We start from the raw sequence: 18,839 nt of genomic DNA on the forward strand, positions 1-18,839 counted from the left end.
CCCAAGCATGACGTGCTTGTATTTTGATGATTTATGGAGGAATATGAATGTTTGATGCAAGGTGAACATCTTTTATTAGGTGATTTTTAGTAAAAACACCTAAATAAGGGACTTGTTTGTAAAAGTGTAAGAGTGAGAAGTAATAATGTGAAATAAAAGAAAATATGGGCTGATATGAGCATAGAAGAGGTTCGGCCAAGCTTGGGTAATCAAGAAAATGCATGCATTTCATTTTACAAGCCTAGAGGCTAAATCATAAATATGTGAAAGTTTAGGGGTCAAAATGTAAATTTGCAAAAATATGATTTATGGACGCATTTAACAATGTGAATAATAAATAAGTTAAATTTGGCATTATAGATTAAAGAAAACGTGAATCGGGACTTGATCAAGGAAAGAATAAAGTATACGACGATTAGGCTCGATTACCACCATTTTGTACCGAGCTAAGTACATATGCAAATAATGTGGTATGGTAGTATGCTGTAAATGCTTTGATATAATGTGATAAATGATTTATTGTAATTATGAATTATATGCTTATTGATTGTTATGAAAGCATGATTGTTATTATGGTCATGATTTACGACGTTAAGAGCAAGTATGATGGAGATACTATATGCAAGTGAGGAAAAATCCCGTTTGAACCTTAGGAATAGTTAGGATACAAGTGACATGTCACTAGGAACTAAGAAGTCTGAACTCGTTGAGTGGTCCAGGTTCGTGAGGTATGTAGCATCTGAGCTTGTTGAGAGGTCTGAGTTCATTATGGATGCAAGCATCCGGGTTGGTTGAGTGGTCTGGGTTCGTGAGGTATGTAGCATCCGAGCTCATTGAGAGATTCGAGTTCATTATGGATGCAAGCATTCGGGCTCGTTCAGAGGTCTGAGTTCATGATGGATATGATTCATGTAACATCCGAGCTCGTTGAGAGGTTCGAGTTCATTATGGATGTGTTACATGTTATGTGGTAGCTTCGGCTACGTTTCTATATGTGGCACTTATGTGCAAGGTTTCCGCATATCCCATAGTATTCCGAGTGTTCAACGGGTAATATAACGATTGTAATGAAAGTCTCGAGGAGGGCATATGAAAGAGGTATGGTTATTGATACTCTACGATGAGTACAGGTACGTACGCTAAACCTATGAGTAATGCTTTGATAAAGATCGATTTAAGAGGAGCAAATATGTATATGCATATGATGATTAAGCAAAGAGGTTTGAATGAAGAACAATCTTTATGTATATGTTATAATGTTTTTGCATGTTAATTGTTTACCACTATTGCATATTATTTGTATGTGGACTTACTAAGCTTTAATGCTTACTCCCCTCTCTTTTCCATTCTTTGTAGTTTTGCTAAGCTAGTCTGGGGATTGAAAGCTGTCGGAGTATTCGATCACACTATCAAAAGACTATTGGGTATAGTGAAATTATTATTTTGAGTATATCATGTATAGGAATTTGGTCATTTTCTGATATGTGTCATGTTATTTCGTCAATTTGTGAAGGCCTATGATGATGATGGTTCTTTTGTAATGGTTATGTGACATGGCTCATATTTGACCATTTGGGTTGTAATCTAATTACCCATGCATGCATGTGTTAGTGTCTTGGTGGTAGGGTATGTTGTTGCTTGGTGAATGCATGATAATGATGTGGTATGCTGTTGACTGATGAATGTATGGTAAAGTGTGGATTAAGTGCTAAAGGTTAAAGGATGACCTAATGACTTAAAATGATTATGTGCACAAATACACAGTTTGAGGTTATGGTAACAAGTTTAATAATGCATGAAATGGGAATGGAATGCCTCTAAATCGTGTAACAAACGAGGGTGAAATAAGATGACATTATAAAGATGTGAGAGTGCCTTGGTGTGCAATGTTCGAGTGTATATATATGTCATGTTGCATATTTTAAAGTGTGTTTGAATGTATGAGTGATTGAGGGTGACCAATGGCTTGGAAAATAGCCTCCAAAAAGGTCCACACGGGTAGACACACGGGCATTTGTTTAGGCCATGTGTGACACACGGCTAGCCCCTTGGGCGTGTTGCTCAACTGTGTATCCCCTGCACTTAAAATTTCTAAGTCAGTTTGCATGGTAGTAAACACATGGGTAGAGACACAGCCGTGTGTCTCAGCCGTGTGAAGGAAACAGCCTAGCACACGGGTGTGTGCCATGGTCGTGTACAGCTAAATAAGTGATGATGTCATAAACAGAATGTCCAAGTTTTATGACACGGGCGAGGACATGGGCGTGTCTAGGCCGTGTTAGGGACACGAGCCAAGGACACGGGCATGTGCTCGGCCGTGTGAAAACCCTTATAGATTCGAAGGGAAAAATAATTTTTAGAAATCCCATACGGGTAAGGGACATGGGCGTGTCCCAAAGCACACGGGCGTGTGCATTGCCTCCACAGGGGCGTGTGAGGCTCAACCCTAAAAAATTTCTTAGAGTTCTCTTAAGTTCTTGGATTAGTTCTGGATTGTTTTTAATGTATGTTTTGGACCTCGTAGGTCATAATAAGGACAATATGATTTTTTTTGATTGGTTTTAATTTGGAATGAAATTTGATGACCCATGTGTTTTGAAAATGCCCTATCTGTGTATGGTAATGCCTCGTACCTAGTCTCAATCTCAGGTACGGGTAAGGGGTGTTACATTTAGTGGTATTAGAGCAATAGTTTAGTCGATTCTCGAACTAACCTAATGTATTTGAGTCTAGCTATACATGCCATACGTACATATGTATAAGTAATGGTAGTGTGACGACTCCTAACAATATTAAAATGTGTTTTCATATAGTACATAGATATCGACAGAGCAGTGGCGGATGATGTAGAAAGTAACGCCCCTGCTATAGCTGAACGAGTAGTGCCATCTAAAAGTAGGCCTGAAACTGTCAGTAGAGAAGAAGGAGGCAGAGAGGCCTTTCTCCACATGATGAACGCATGGTACCCCCAGAGAGGGATACTTGGGAATTCTTTCAAGAGGAATTTTGAAAGAAATACATTAGTGAAAGATTTATCAAACAGAAGCGTAAGGAATTCCTGGAATTGAAACAGGGTCGTATGACGGTCAGTGAATATGAGAGGGAATTCGTCAGACTTAGCAAATATGCTCGGAAGTGTGTACCCTCTGAAGCTAAGATGTGTAGAAGATTTGAGGATGGGCACAATGAGGATATTAAGACATTAGTGGGTATTCTTGAGTTGAAAGAATTTGTGGTACTTGTTGAATGGGCTTGTAAAGTCGAAGACTTGATTAAAGAGAGGAAGAAGGCCGAGTCTGATATAAGAGATACAAGAAAGAGGTACATGAGTAAGTTATTGCCATCCCATTCTAAGAAATCTAGAGAGATGTATTCTCATTCACATGTGTCAGCTGGACATCCATACAGGAATTGTAAAAAGCAGAATTCGAGTTTTAGATCTCAGGCTACGTCTATGGCAAGCGTAGGTAACGCTAAACCTTCCAAGGTTGAATGTCCGCAGTGTGGCAGGTGTCATTCTGGCAACTATAGAGCGAGTGAAGGATCTTGTTTTAAATTTGGTTCTCTAGACCTCTTTATTAAGGATTCCCCCAAGAGGATAGAGAAAGAAAGAATTCAGAGTCCAAGACCGAGTGGCGCGGCTTCTAGGGGAAGACCCTCGAGAAATGCCGGGAATAAGTCTGGTAGTAAGAATGCGACGCGAGATACGACAGTGAAGTCTGAAGCTAGGGCTCCGGCTAGAACCTATGCCATACGTGCATGCAAACACTACAGCAAAACAGGTTTTTAGGGGCGTTTTTTTGGGCCTATAGTGGAGCTTATAAGCGCTGCTAAAACTATTTGTGACGCTTTTACAAGCGCCACAAGAAACGCCACTAAAAACAACGTCGCTAACATTTTGTGGTGTTTATGTAAAAAAAATGCCGCTAAAGAACATGGCCTTTAGCGGCGCTTTCCCAACAAATGTCGCTAAAGAACATGGTCTTTCGCGGCGCTTTTTCCCACAAATGCTGCTATAGAACAGACCTTTAGCGGTGCTTTCCCACAAACGTCGCTATAGAACAAACCTGTAGCAATGCTTTTCCCATAAACGCCGCTAAAGAGCATAACCTTTAATAAAATACTTTAATTATATAATATTTATTTCTATGATAAATATTATATTATGTTTTATTTTTGAAATTTGAACTTTAAATTATATACTTTTAAGAATAAAAATATTAATTAAGTTAAAATTTTATTATTAAAATTTTAACTTAAAAACTAAATATAAAAATTAATAAATAAGTGAAGGAAATTATAGTTTAATAATTAAAAGAACCTTGGTGGCAAGTAGTTTGGTTATTAAATAAGTGAAGGAGGAATTGGATACAAGGAGCCTTGTGTTGGAGTGGCAAGTAGCGTCACATGTGGGGCTTACAGGTGGCGTCACATGCATGGCAATGAGGTTTGGGGTTCAAATCCCTCCTTTCTCAAAAGAAGGATTTATTTTTGCTCAATAAATGGCCAGTAGTGGCGTTGGATGTGAACTCTGAAGGGAGTGATTAGAGGAGAAATTTAAGGAAGGAATTAAGAAGTTATCAGGGAGAAAAGTTAGGAGATGAGGGGGGGTAGAGAAGTGGAGCCAAATTGGGAATTTGGGGATAGGTAAATTCAGCTATAGTATATATAGGTGCCGATTTTGGGGATTCTATGCTAATGCCGAATTCTTCCTTTCTGTTTTACCAAAAACATTTTTCTCTCCAAATATCTAAAAGCCAAAATCCCTTATTCTTTCTATTTTGTGTTGATTTATTCCCTTCCTTTGTCATCAAACTCTTTTCTTTCTTGCTCCTAGTTACTTTCACTAAAGCCGAATATCTTTTGGCCAAAATCCTGTTGTGCCGCCAATTTTTCTTCAACGTTGGCCGATTGATTCTTATGTAAGTGCTTTACTTTAATTTAATTGGTCTTCCTAGTACCAATTTCTTCTCTCCCTCACTCTTTATAAATCGGTTTGGTAGGGGATTTGTATCGAATCTTGGATTTCAGATCTCTGCCGAATTACTCCTTAGGCGTTTTGGGGTTTTGGGTAAGTTTTCCTCTTTTATTGGTTAAGGTTGACCGAATGGTCATGGATGATTTAAGAGTGACTTAAGATGATTGTGAGTCACTTGTTGTTTGGTTCTTAATGATTAAGATGGATGCAGATTTAAGAAATACTCGTGATTAGTGATTAAGGAAGGGTTGTTAAGGCTTGTTGTTCAAGGTAAGGCAAATGTGAGATTTGTGAGATTTTTGAGTTTTGGTGATCGTATTTGATAAGTGTGAAATTAATCGTTGAGTGACATCGTTTTTAGGTTCGTGGCTAAGGAGATCACGACATGTTTTAGTACCAGGTGTGTACATACACTACACACATACAGTAGACCAGCAAATCTCGAAATGCTAAAAAACCGATAGGTTATCAGAGGCCCCATGAGCGATTTCATGGACTTGGGTCGTGTATTGGCCAACTGGGCCAGAATGGGCTAAATGGGTCCGATGGGCTGTAGGGCCCATAATAGGCAAAATTGGCAATTTGATACTATGTGATGAAAAATCATATGATTGTATGACTATGAATGTGATTGGGCCTGACGGGCCATATGAAAGTGATTGGGCCTAATGGGCCGTATGAATGTGGTTAGGCCCGATGGGCCAAATGAATGAGATTGGGCCTAAAGGGGCCAAATGAATAAGTATGGATCTGTTAGTGTTTAGTAAGGGGTTGTGGACCCATTTTTTGGTAACTACTCAATCAAGCATAAAACTTAGATAATTATTTAATTGATACCGTGGATGAGTCATAAGGTTAAGGGGTGGCAATGGGTATATGCATGTCTAGGATTGGATCTAGGGAGAGCTTGGTACTTAAGCGGTCTTAATGACTCGCCTCCTCTTCTCTGGAATCCTACTTGGTGCGTAGTATCTGTTTACTTTGGCCAACGAGGACTTGTTAACGGGCCAAGGTATGTAATAAACCCATAATAAAGAGAAATTACTGAAAATGCCCCTAAGGGCGGAAATGACTAAAATACCCGTATGTGTGGAATGTAAGATTTATGGATGTTACATGTATACCTGCTGCATTCATATGATATTCTGTTTAGGTTGCATATGGGTTGGGAATTATGGAACGGAGGAAATATATGAGGATTGCATGGTTGCTTGACGACCGTGGATCCATCGATGGCTATTAAGCCCAATATTTGATTAGTAGCTTGCTGCAATGAAAGTAGTACCGCAACTGGGCTACCATTGGAGTGTATCGGATGGGTGGGTCAATATTTATATCCCCACATGGTGTGTATCGGGGGATGGAGATGGTGTGTAGTGGTTGGATGGGTGGGATCCGTGCATATTTGATTGCTTTACATTTGTTTTGAAATTGAATTGGGCTCAGGCCCAAAAAGACTTGCTATTGCGTGCTTTTCTATTTGTCGAGGGTTGTACACACCGAGTTTTTGAAAAATCACCCCCTCTTTTATTTTTCTCAGGTGATCCTCAATAGGCGGTTCGACGGTTGGAGGGACTTCGAGGTGGCCAGCTAGCAAGACGACTTGGACTTATTCTCTTAAGCCTGTAATTTCTAGTATTTAAAGTTATTTCAGTCCAAAATGTAATAAGGCCTTTCCTCTGATTATTATTCAAATTAGGATTATATTTATTATTATTTTTTATATTTGCTAGAAGTAGAACATGGTTTTCTTAAAACCATAACTGTTTTTAAATACTACGTTTCCGCAACTCAATTTTTAAATGACAAGTTTTCATAGATCATCTGTTTTAAATAAATCTTCCACAAATGAAAATATATTTTACAAACTAATTATTATCATACAAGAAAGAAATAGTTTTTTTTTCTTAAAATAGAACTCGCTTTGAAAGCAACAAATACAAGATGGGATTTTACTCAAGGTTTTATTTCAAAGAAGGGTTTTCAATGAAAACAAGGTTTTCAATAAAACACTTCAATGTGACACGCTGGATCTGGCCATAACATCCGGGTCGGGTTTGGGGTGTTACACTTCTTAGCCTCGAGTAATGCTAGGTCAGCACATTGCTAACTTTCCAAAGCTTCGGCTTCTCTTAACTTCAGTTCTTCTATCAAAAGTTCTGCAAAGTGCTTTTCTATATCCTCATTTACCACTGGATCATGCTTTGCACAATCTGCAAAATATTCACATTCAACCTTCAAGGAACTAGCCATATCAAAACATAAATAAAACCCAAAATAACTAATATCACCCTAAAATGAAATCATTTGCTAGATGAAGGCTGTTAAACCGTAATTCATACATATTTTTATCCCATGCTTAGCACATTTTATGGAAAATTTTTCCTTAAATTTGGTGAATTCAATGCTCCTAATGCCTTAATTTCATTTTTTATACTTAGGTGAGCATAGGAGAGTGAAAGGAACGAGAAACGGGCCAAAAACGGAGAAAATGAGGCAACGTGCGAAATCAACACGGCCTGGACCTCCTCACACGGGCAGACCACACGGCCGTGTCAATTTGACAGAATCGAAGCACGACTCACACAGGTGGACCACACGCCCGTGCCTATTTAACAGGCTTGACCACGGCCTTAAGCAATCGCACACAGGCGTGTCACACGGGAGTGTTCCTGCCGAGCCCAAGTTTAGTCTAATTTGGAAAAGGCCAATTTTGAGGGTTCTTAAGCATTCTAAAGCCTATAAATACACCCTAGAGGAGGAGGAAAAGGGGGGACGCAGAGAGGGAAGCAGGAAACTACTCAAGGAAAGCCGATTGATCTATCTCAGAAGTCGGATTCATCATCAAGACTGAAGATCTCCCCTCAATTTCCCTTCAAGAGTTTTGGGTTTTTCTTTATGTTTTGTATTCATTGTTCTTCTGAGATGTTTACCTTTTTAGTTATGAACTAAAACCCCTAAATACCTAAGTGAAATGAAACCTAAGACATATCTTGTTATTATTATCTAAATTGTATGATAAATATTTGACTTGTTCTTAATTATATGTTCTTAATTCTTGTTTTGATATTCCAGGATATTGATTCAAGTTAAGCTCTTATTCAGAGGAGGAATAGACCCTATCTAAGAGTACATTTGTCATAATTAAGTGGAGTTGGTTACGCACCTAGAGATAGGGTGATAAGATTTTGCTGGATTAGGGTGAAACCTAATAAGGGGATCCATAGATCAAGTTAATGCAACCCTAGGGAGTTAATTAGAAAGAGATTTCAATTATTCAACCTAGGGTTAGACGTTTTTAGTCTCGAGAGAGATAATAATATAACTTAGGGATTTCTACGGATCAAGTCAAATGAATAAATCGTCCGATTCAAACTCAAATAACAAGTGAAGTCTAGGTGGACTTTTCCTTAGGTATTGTCTCAATCAATTGAGTTTTCCAAAAGTAATTCCCCAATTCTATTTTCTATGAATTCTTAGTTTAGTTAATTAGTTAGTTAAAACAAACCTTATTATTCTTAGGCTAGATAATAAAAAGACAGTCATTACTAGTACTTTTAGTTCCTTTGGGTTCGACAATTCGATCTTGCTAAAGCTATACTACTGTTCGATAGGTACACTTGCCTTCATCGTGATAATAGTTAGTTTCAAGAACAATTTATTATAAATATTTAAAACCTGTCACGAATATCACGCATCAAGTTTTTGGTGCCATTGCTGGGGAATTAAGATATTAGGAACACTTGATTTTTATTATTTTAGCCATTTACTTTTACTTCAATTTAAATTTTATTCTAATTTTTATTACTAATTATTCTTTTTTTTCCTTTTTCTGGCAGGTTCTTATAGTTTATGACTAGAAGAAACTCGTCAGGACCAATACTTTTTGAAAGTGAGATTGATCGCACAGTTTGCAGAAACCAAAATGAAATAAGACGAAGCTTAAGATACACAGAGAACGAGCAAGGGGACGATATTCAAACCACAACTGAGGAGATGGCTGAAAACCAAGAAAATCTGCTACCTCCTACAATTGCTGTTAATCAAAATCCTGCTCCGCGTACTATGTATGATTATGCTAAACCTAATTTAACAGGAACTAAGTCAAGTATAGTTAGACCTGCTATTGCTGCAAATAATTTTGAACTGAAATCTAACACAATTCAAATTATACAACAGTTTATTCAGTTTGATGGTTTGTAGGACGAGGATCCCAATGCTCACTTGGCAAATTTCCTAGAATTTTGTGATACCTTTAAAATTAATGGCATTTCTGATGATGCCATTTGCCTTCGGTTGTTTCCCTTTTCGTTAAGGAATAAGGCTAAACAATGGCTGAACTCGTTACCACGAGGGTCAATCACTACTTGGGAACAAATGACCGAAAAGTTTTTATTAAAATATTTTCCACCGGCTCAAACAACCAAATTACGTAATGATATCTCTTCTTTTGTGCAGATGGATTTAAAAACACTCTACGATGCATGGGAGAGATATAAGGACCTTTTGCGATGATGCCCTCACCATGGGTTACCGCTTTGGCTACAGGTTCAAACGTTCCATAATGGCCTGAATCCTTCGACTCGGCAGATGATTAATACAGCTGCTAGAGGAACTATCAATAATAAGACACCTGAGGCGGCTTACGAATTTATTGAGGAGATGTCACTGAATAACTATCAGTGGTAAGTTATAAGAACAAAGCCGACGAAAGCAGCAGGTGTTTTCAACCTCGACACGGTTACTATGCTATCTAACCAAGTAGAACTCTTAAATAAAAAGATTGACAGTTTGTGTGGTTCTACTCAGGTACATCCAGTGATGAGGTACGATTCGAATGGAGGAGGAACATACACAGAATATCAACCCTTCAACCCTGGCATTGAGGAGGAACAAGTCAAATATTTGGGTAACAATAACTCTAGATCCCAAAATAACCCATATAGCAATACTTACAATGCAGGTTGGAGGAACCACACAAATTTCTCATGGGGAGGCCAAGGAAATCAGAGACCACCTCTAGGCTACCAACAACCACTAACAGGAAAAGAAGTCAAACCTTGAAGAGATGCTCTCAAAGTTTATATCGGTGTCAGAAACTCGTATTCAGAATACCAAGACAGCACTCAAGAATCAACAAGCATCGATCCAAGGGCTCGAAACTCAGATTGGACAGCTTGCCAAGTTGATTTCTGAACGACCACAAGGTAGCTTGCCAAGTAACACAGAATCTAACCCAAAGGAGCAACTCAACGCGATTACTAGTCAAGATGAGGAAGGGTTAGTCATACCTGACCCAGAACCAAGGCAAGAAACTGAGATAAGCAAAGGTAAAGGTGAGGTAGACCAAAATGAGCAGAAACTGGTAAGTATTGAATACAAACCTCGTGTGCCATACCCTAATGTGACAAGGAAAGACCGCTCGGATGAACAATTTGGTAAATTCCTTAAACTCTTAAAAAAATTACATATTAACTTACCGTTTATTGAAGCTCTATCACAGATACCAAATGCAATTAAATTTTTAAAGGAGCTTTTAGAAAATAAGCGGAAGATGGACAAGGCTTCACATGTGAAGCTAAACGCAGTTTGCTCAATTATTCTACAGAATAAACTACCTAACAAACTAAAAGATCCAGGGAGTTTTAGATTCCTTGCTTAATTGGTAGTTTAGATGTTAATAATGCATTAGCTGATTTAGGGGCTAGTATTAACGTGCCTTACAAAATTTTTAAACAACTAGGTCTTGGCAAACTCAAACAGACTAGAATGAGCATTCAATTAGTAGATAAAACTACAAGATTTCCTAGGGGTATTATTGAAGATGTGCTAGTTAAAATCGATAAATTTATATTTCTCGTTGACTTCGTTGTTCTAAACATAGAAGAGGATAGCAACACTCCTTTGATTTTAGGAAGGCCCTTTTTAGCAACTGCTAGAATGATTATTGATGTTGGCACAGGTGAGCTCACACTTCGTGTGCGAGACGAAACAATCACCCTTCAAGCTCGCAATTCCGGAAACACATCGAAAATTGAAGGTGATTGTCTAAACCATTCTACTAAAACTGACAATATGGTGCAACCTACTTTACAGGAAATGAGTTTGCAGAAAGTACATGAGCCATTTTCAAGAAATAGTAGAGGACCTATTCATGAAGAACGAAGGCTACAAATCGAGGAGTTAGATGAATGGCGAACACATAAACGAGAACACAGGATAAACCAAGACTACGTCAGAACAAGCTCAATACCTTTCCAAATCAACTTAAGGTTGGAGATAAAGTTTTATTAGATGCAGATCCTCACATTGTTACTGCCAAACTGAATGAAGAAATTCCTTTTACGATACTTAGCATTTTCTCATTCGGTACAGTCGAGGTAAGTCATCCCAAGTTCGGCACCTTTAAGGTAAACAATACCCGCCTAAAACCTTATTTTGATGAGATTCATAGCAGGAATGAGGAGTATAAACTCCTCGAACCACCATAACCATTCAATGGAGAGGTAAGTTGATCTTAGACTATAAATAAGCGCTTCTCGGGAGGCAACCCAAGCACTAACTGTATTAACTTCTTTAAATTTTAGTGTTTAACACCTAACTTACTAACGAAGCTCTTGAATATAGGTTTACCATACAGACACAGCCAAGCACACGGGTGTGCTTAGGACCATGTGGAAACAGGGCAAAAATTTCCCCAGCACGGGCTACGATTAATCACCATGGCCGTGCGACATGGCCATGGGCAAACCTGCCAAAACAACACGAGCGTGCAACATGCCTGTGCCTTGAAACCGTGGCCGAACCTGTCAAATTAACACGGGCATGCGACACGCTCGTGCCAAGCAACCGTGGGTGAACTGCCAAAACAACACGGGCATGAACCTTCATACACGGGTGTGGGAGAAGCGAACAAAGACAGAAACGGTCGTGCAACACGGTCGTGTGCACCAACACGCCCAAGGTACACGGGCGTGGGGAAATTGTCAGACACACCCAATTTCAAAATTCGCGAATCACGCAGGCAAAAATTAGGGAACACGGGCGTGTCCCCTGGCCATGTGTCCCAAAATATATAAATACCCTTCACCATTCATCATCATCTTCACCCAAAATCGCTAACCCTAGCCGCTGCAAGTCCGCATGGCCTCCCTACCACGCCCGTGCGTCGCTTCCAACTCCATTTTTGACACCCATTTTCATCTTTTTAGTGTTTGTTTACTCTTTTCTCTTTTATTTTACTGATTTCTAATGCTATTTATCATAATAATCAGAACTTTTCATGTTATTTTCATCTTTCTATCACTCAAATTTCATATCTAGAGTAGTTATCATCTTTTTCATGTTGAAGTTCTTATATATAGAGTAGTTATCATCTTTTTCATGTTGAAGTTCTTACTCATTGCATGATATATCTGCTCCATTTGACTAGTTTAAAGTGAATATTTATGGTTAGGATAATAGAAATACTCATACCTTTTAGGTTGACATTTTTCATCAATAAAATATGCTACATAGAATTATTTGCCATTTTTTATGAAACTTATACTATTATCATGCTAATGATACACCATAAAATTAATTTTTTTTGATTAAGTTTGCTAGTATTTGTGCCTGAGATTATTAGTTTTAATTTATGACCTTTTCCTTGTTGAATTTGTTTACATTTTACCTTAACCAATCATCAAAACAGAATAATGATTTTGCTTGCAGGTACACCATTTCAAGCTCACGTGGGAAGAGAACCGCTAGCCCCACTTCGAAAAAACGAAAAGGGGCATCATCTTTTTCAGGCCCCACTTCAGAAATTCGGCACCCCTTCCTCCAATTTTCTCCAGGCAATTAGGAGGAATTGTTCCAGATCCTACGGCCTCGACCTTTAGGTGTGGGCCACTACATTGACTGGACCACGCTTGAACAAGTCCAATTGGCTGACGATGTACGAGCACTCCTGACAACCGATCCATGAGACCTCTTCTTTGTGATTATCGAACAGACGTACCTTGAGCTCACACTTGAACTTTTCTCGACATTCCATGTTCAAGACGTCATGACCAACTTCGATGATCCTGGAAGAGTCTAGTTCCGTCTCAGCGGTTTAGTTCACTATTTGAGCGTTCCCGAGTTCAGTATTGCTTTGGGTCTATATACAGAGGAGTTTAAGGATGAGAACGACCTCGATACTCTCCACCCCCACATCCACTACTCTCCCTCAAAGTGCTGGGACGCCTTGGTCCTCGATTTGGCCACCTACGATCCTAGCTGCTCTAAGGCATCGTCTCTCTCTCCATCCTTGAGGTACTTACACGCCATCTTGGCCCACACATTGATAGGCCGACAAGAGAGCACCGGCGTCGTCAACACTCACGACGCCTACTTTCTATGGAGCATGGTGAACGGGCACGTCTTCGACCTCACCTACTTTATTGCCCTCGCCATTCACCACCAGACGGAGCGACATCGAAGGGGGTCATCTCCATTGGCCCTTACGTGACTTGAATAGCACGACACTTCGGGCTCCTCAACACAGCGGCCCAATCATCCTCCCTCACTCTCATTGGCCAGATGTCTCCACAAGGCATCTCGAGCATGTTACATATGAGGATGATTGAGAAGCGCCGAGAAACCCACACTCTTCAGTATCGCCTCGCCCAATCAGCCGAAAAGGGAGACCCCAAGGACATTACTGATGATGTCCCTCCACGTCATGAGGACCCACCATCTCAGCCACTACCTCCTTCTCGTCCAGTTCATGCGGCGGCTTCATACGCTGACATCTCTGAGGGCCTTACCCGATTCGAGCAACAGTGTCTTTAGTGCTTCGATAACATTGATGCTACTCTACAGCAGATTTGTTAGCACCTCCACATCTCATCGCCACCTCCACCTCGCTAACCATCTAGCGATGAAGATGTTTAAAAACTTTTATTTATTATTTTATGTTTTTACTTTTATTTTATTTTAAGACTACTTTTTATTTTTCTTTCACCTTATTTTTATTAGGACTTATAATTATTATTTTACAATTTTTAATTTCGGCTAATTCATATTGAGTACTTACTCTTCCTTATATATTTCCTAAAAGAGTTCCTGATTTTATCACAGTTATAAAGAGCTCCAAAGCTCACTATTATTTAGGAACTTGAAACTCCACTGGGAAAGGTTCTCCACGACTGCTATGTCCTGCTCGACCACGACCATAGCTACCACCAGATATAATATTCTTTTGGAGCAGGACTTATGAACTAATGAACCTCTACCACCGCCGGAGTATCCTCCTCCACCCTCACGCCGATTATTCTCCAAAACTCTAGTTCAAGGAAATCCATTCATCACTCAGGAAGTTTCACTTCTCTCACTATTTTATTTTTATATTCTTTTCTATATATCTATCTTTGTACATTGAGGGCAATATACATCTTAAGTGTGGGGGGTATTCATTTCACTATCAGAAAAATCCCTGAATGATTGCCTTGTTCTCTTGAAAAACTCTCATATCATGTTTAGGATAAATTTTGATTTACTTATGAATTTTATTGATATATCTTGAATTAAAACATAGGCATTTTTGCATTGATTGTTTAAACTTTAAGACATTAGGGAATCAAGCATGATAAGTTGATTTTTGAAGAATTAAAAACTTAGGTTGTTTCCCTAAGTTTAGGTATTATCTTGAGTTGGAATTCACAAGTTTAAACATAAAAAAACCATAATTTTTGTGAGATCTTGAGCCTTTAAAGCATCTATTATTTCTTTCATGCTCACTTACATTATGAGTGCATTAGTATTGAATTGTTATTCTAGAACTTGCTTGATTATGCATGTCAAGGCCACACCATTTGATTTGATATGTCGAAATGATAAAGGCACTTAGGTTTAACCCACTCACTCCATAAAAGCCTACCTTCACAATTAACCCTTAGTGAACCCCCTTAAGCCTAACAACTCATTCATTAATTTACCCTAAATATTAACCCATAACTCATTATTGTTGAAATCCCCTAAATTAATTTAATCCCTATTTTTGTCGAGATTTGAGTTGGAATAGTTACTTAGCTATGTTTTATTCTATTTTGTAATTTGACTTGTTCTTAAAAAAAATACATGTATACATATTAGTAGTAGTGGTCTTCTGAGCTAAAGAAGTTAAATTCCATATTCTGCAATTAATGACTAGTCATTTTTCTAGTTAGACAATTTTTCAATTCAATCTCGATTCTAACCCTTTCTTTTAATTTTCTGACCACACCCTCTAACTAAAGCCACGTTACAACCCTCTAAAAACCTTTTGATTGATGTTTCATCTCAATTTATAATGGTGGAGTTTTGATTTTCATGCAAGCCTATGGTAATGACTCTTCATTATTGACTATTGAGTGCTTCCTTAAACACCTCGAGTGATTTGAGTGAATCTTTAGTGAGGATGTGAGACTCTGTGATATTTTGAATCAAAGGTAATTACTTAGATGAGGGGAGACATAGAGAGGGAAGTAGGGAACTGCTCAAGGAAAGCCAATTGATCCATCTCAGAAGTTGGATTCATCATCAAGACTGAAGATCTCCCCTCAATTTCCCTTTAGGAGTTTTGTGTTTTCCTATATGTTTTGTATTCATTATTCTTTTTAGATGTTTACCTTTTAAGTTATGAACTAAAACCCCTAAATATCTAAGAGGAATGAAACCTAAGACAGATCTTGTTATTATTATCTAAATTGTATGATAAATATTTAACTTATTCTTAATTATGTGTTCTTAATTCTTGTTTTGATATTCCAGGATATTGATTCAAGTTAAGCTCTTATTTAGAGGAGGAATAGACCCTGTCTAAGAGTACATTTGTCGTAATTAAGCGGAGTTGGTTGCGCGCCTAGAGATAGGGTGACAAGATTTTGCTGGATTAGGGTGAAACCTAATAAGGGGATCCATAGATCGAGTTAATGCAACCCTAGGGAGTTAATTAGAAAGAAATTTCAATTATTCAACCTAGGTTAGACGTTGTTAGTCTCGAAAGAGATAATAATATAACTTAGGGATTTCTACGGATCAAGTCAAATGAATAAATCATCCGATTCAGAGTCAAATAACAAGTGAAGTCTAGGTGGATTTTTCCTTAGGTATTGTCTCAATCAATCGAGTTTTCCAAGAGTAATTCCCCGATTCTATTTTCTGTGAATTCATAGTTTAGTTAATTAGTTAGTTAAAACAAACCTCATTATTCTTCGGCTAGATAATAAAAAGACAGTCATTACTAGTACTTTTAGTTCCTTTGGGTTCGACAATCCGGTCTTGCTAAAGCTATACTACTGTTCGATAGGCACACTTGCCTTCATCATGATAATAGTTAGTTTCAAGAACGATTTATTATAAATATTTAATACCTGTCACGAATATCATGCATCAAAGGTAGTGGTTTTTGTTAATGCAATACAGAGGGTTATTACATTTAATGTTACATTCACATCCAAATTACTCTCGGATAAAAAAATACCACAACATTAATTATCAAGCAATTCAAAACAAAGCAGTTCATCCTGCATACCAAATCCAGAGTTACTACTTTATCTTATGTAAGTGTTATTTCACAATATCAGTCATTTCAAATCAATCTTAAAAACATGGTTCTGTTATGCAATTGTTAGACAGCATCCTGGTAAAAAAAGAAAACATTGTTACATTAGCAATCAATCATTATTGAAGAGAAAACAAAAGTGAAAATCATGTGATTAAAGAGTATAACGGCACAAAAACAGAAGGATAAGAAAAACTATGGAATATATTTGTCTCATATAGCATCATATAAGGCATAACATCTGTTAAAATAAGGTTAACACCTAAATGAAAGCAATAGCAACAACAATGGTGAAAAACCCCAGCAGAGAGGGCTGTTGTCATGCTAAAATTAGAGGTGTTCTAAAAGGCATAGAAAAACAAATGTAAAATTTCTTTGTATTAAGTTACTTAGGCCCATATTCCAATAAATACATCCATCCATGACAAAGAAATAGGAAACTGACCTGTAAAGGAAGCATTGCTCAGTCCTACATTAATTAAAGATAGAACCATAAAATTAGCTTAATTCTGCTAGGCAAAATTGCCAACGATCAGATAACATTTCCAAATACCCGATTTCCATCTTTAATAAAAATGGAAACTTGGAACTTTGTAGGGCAAGTAGCATAGAGAATGCTAATACAAAGCAACAAACATAATAGAAAGAAAGGCTAACAACAGCTTGCCATGCATGTAAGCATTCATAAAACAAGCATAAGTTTCAACTTTCAATAATTAGCTGCATAACTACAAAGCAAAACCCCATAGCCAAGGATATGGTGTTCTATTAATTGACAATAGAAACAACATTAATAAAAATGCTAAGTGAAAATAGTATTCCTTTAGGGGAAAATTCGCATGAAGGATAAATGGTTCCTAGAATTAACAAAGGTGTAATGGGTTATCATAATATTGCAAGGCTCATCTATTGTAAATTAAAATTAGCCAGTAACTAACTGAAAATTTGATGAACAAAAAAAGAGGGGAAGTCGTAGGATCGCCATTCTCCAAGTGTAAATAAATTAGGCAAAAAGCGCATAAAGCACTCATTTCAGATTATAGTTTACTACCACAACATGATTTTGAGGTTTGTGAAACTGATCAAATCCAATATTTATGAAACGGAAATAAGAAAAGAGGAGATGAGATCGAGCCAGATCTGGGAATACCTTCAGGGATTGTAAGAAGAGGCTGAGAAGAGCAATCGCAAAAGCAATGTCGGTAAGTGTTGGAAGTGTGGCTGAAGGCTACTAATCCTTCCATGAAATGCCAATACAGAGGTGGACCCACTATGTAGCCGAATAAACAGAGGCCCAATAGACACAACCCCACCTTCAACGCTGCCGTCTGGTTCACTGCCATCTCTTCTATCTTAGAGTCTAACTGGAAACCAAATCAAGACTGAAGTAATTTGATGCAATAGTCGGCAAAATGACAAATCCTAACGATGCATTTTGTTTTTATTCAACGATTCTTCGACAGACTAAAATTTGTGATTTGATTTGTCAATCTTTCATCGAAATGAGTGTGTGGGAGTGGAAATACGAATAGGAACAAAGTAGCAAACTGTTATGGCAACAACAACAATGCCAAGGAACAAAAATCCACTGATTGCTAGTGCTAATTAATAAAAACAAAAAAACAACTAAACGTTGCAAGACAATTAGTCAGGAAAAATAGGGCATGCTTTCAATACTTAAAGGCTAGCTCAAAATGTTCCTAATTGCCAAAAGGACCGCTAGAGCACTGAAATTTAGTAGGGACTTGAGATAGCTAGAGTTCCTTCGATAAGAGATTGGAGACGCTGCTGGAGAGTTTCTTTATTGAAAAGAGCAACGGATGGGTAAGACTGGGGGTGTTTTGAGGATACCGATTTTAGGGGGAAAAATTAGGGGTTTCAAAAGGGAAAAATATGGGGATAAAGCCGTGCCTTTTTTTTAAGTGAAATGATTTTTTGTGGCATTTTGGTCTGCTAAAAATTCTTTATTTTGTCTTCTAAAAATTATTAGTTAAGTGATTTTATAAAACAGTTATTATTACTATTTTTTATAAATTGGTTTTTATAAATAAAAAAACCAAGTACTTTGAAAAAAAATATCGTATATTTTAATAAGAAAACAAATAATTAAATGGTTGTAATTAATTATTAAGTTAGAATTATTCAATGTAAGAAATCAATCTCTCACATATCAAACTTCTATTAAAGATTGAGACGTTAATCATGATTTTATATTATTCTTTTTCAATCTAATCTCCATTTCATTAGAGATAATTCTTCCTAACTAAAATATAACTATTTTGCTAGATGTTC

At 37.6% G+C, this 18,839-nt stretch overlaps 1 non-coding gene and 1 pseudogene across 1 annotated transcript; both read right to left on the reverse strand.

Annotated features, from left to right (window-relative positions):
- Positions 1-3,565: 3,565 nt before the first annotated feature.
- On the reverse strand, positions 3,566-17,907 carry LOC107887807 (uncharacterized; annotated as a pseudogene).
- Positions 9,404-9,510, reverse strand: LOC121227348 (small nucleolar RNA R71). Its single transcript, XR_005924962.1, has one exon. It is a non-coding gene; the product is annotated as a small nucleolar RNA R71 (small nucleolar RNA).
- Positions 17,908-18,839: the final 932 nt, after the last annotated feature.

This window comes from Gossypium hirsutum, chromosome A03 (assembly GCF_007990345.1).
Source record: "Gossypium hirsutum isolate 1008001.06 chromosome A03, Gossypium_hirsutum_v2.1, whole genome shotgun sequence".
NCBI classification, from domain to species: Eukaryota; Viridiplantae; Streptophyta; class Magnoliopsida; order Malvales; family Malvaceae; genus Gossypium; species Gossypium hirsutum.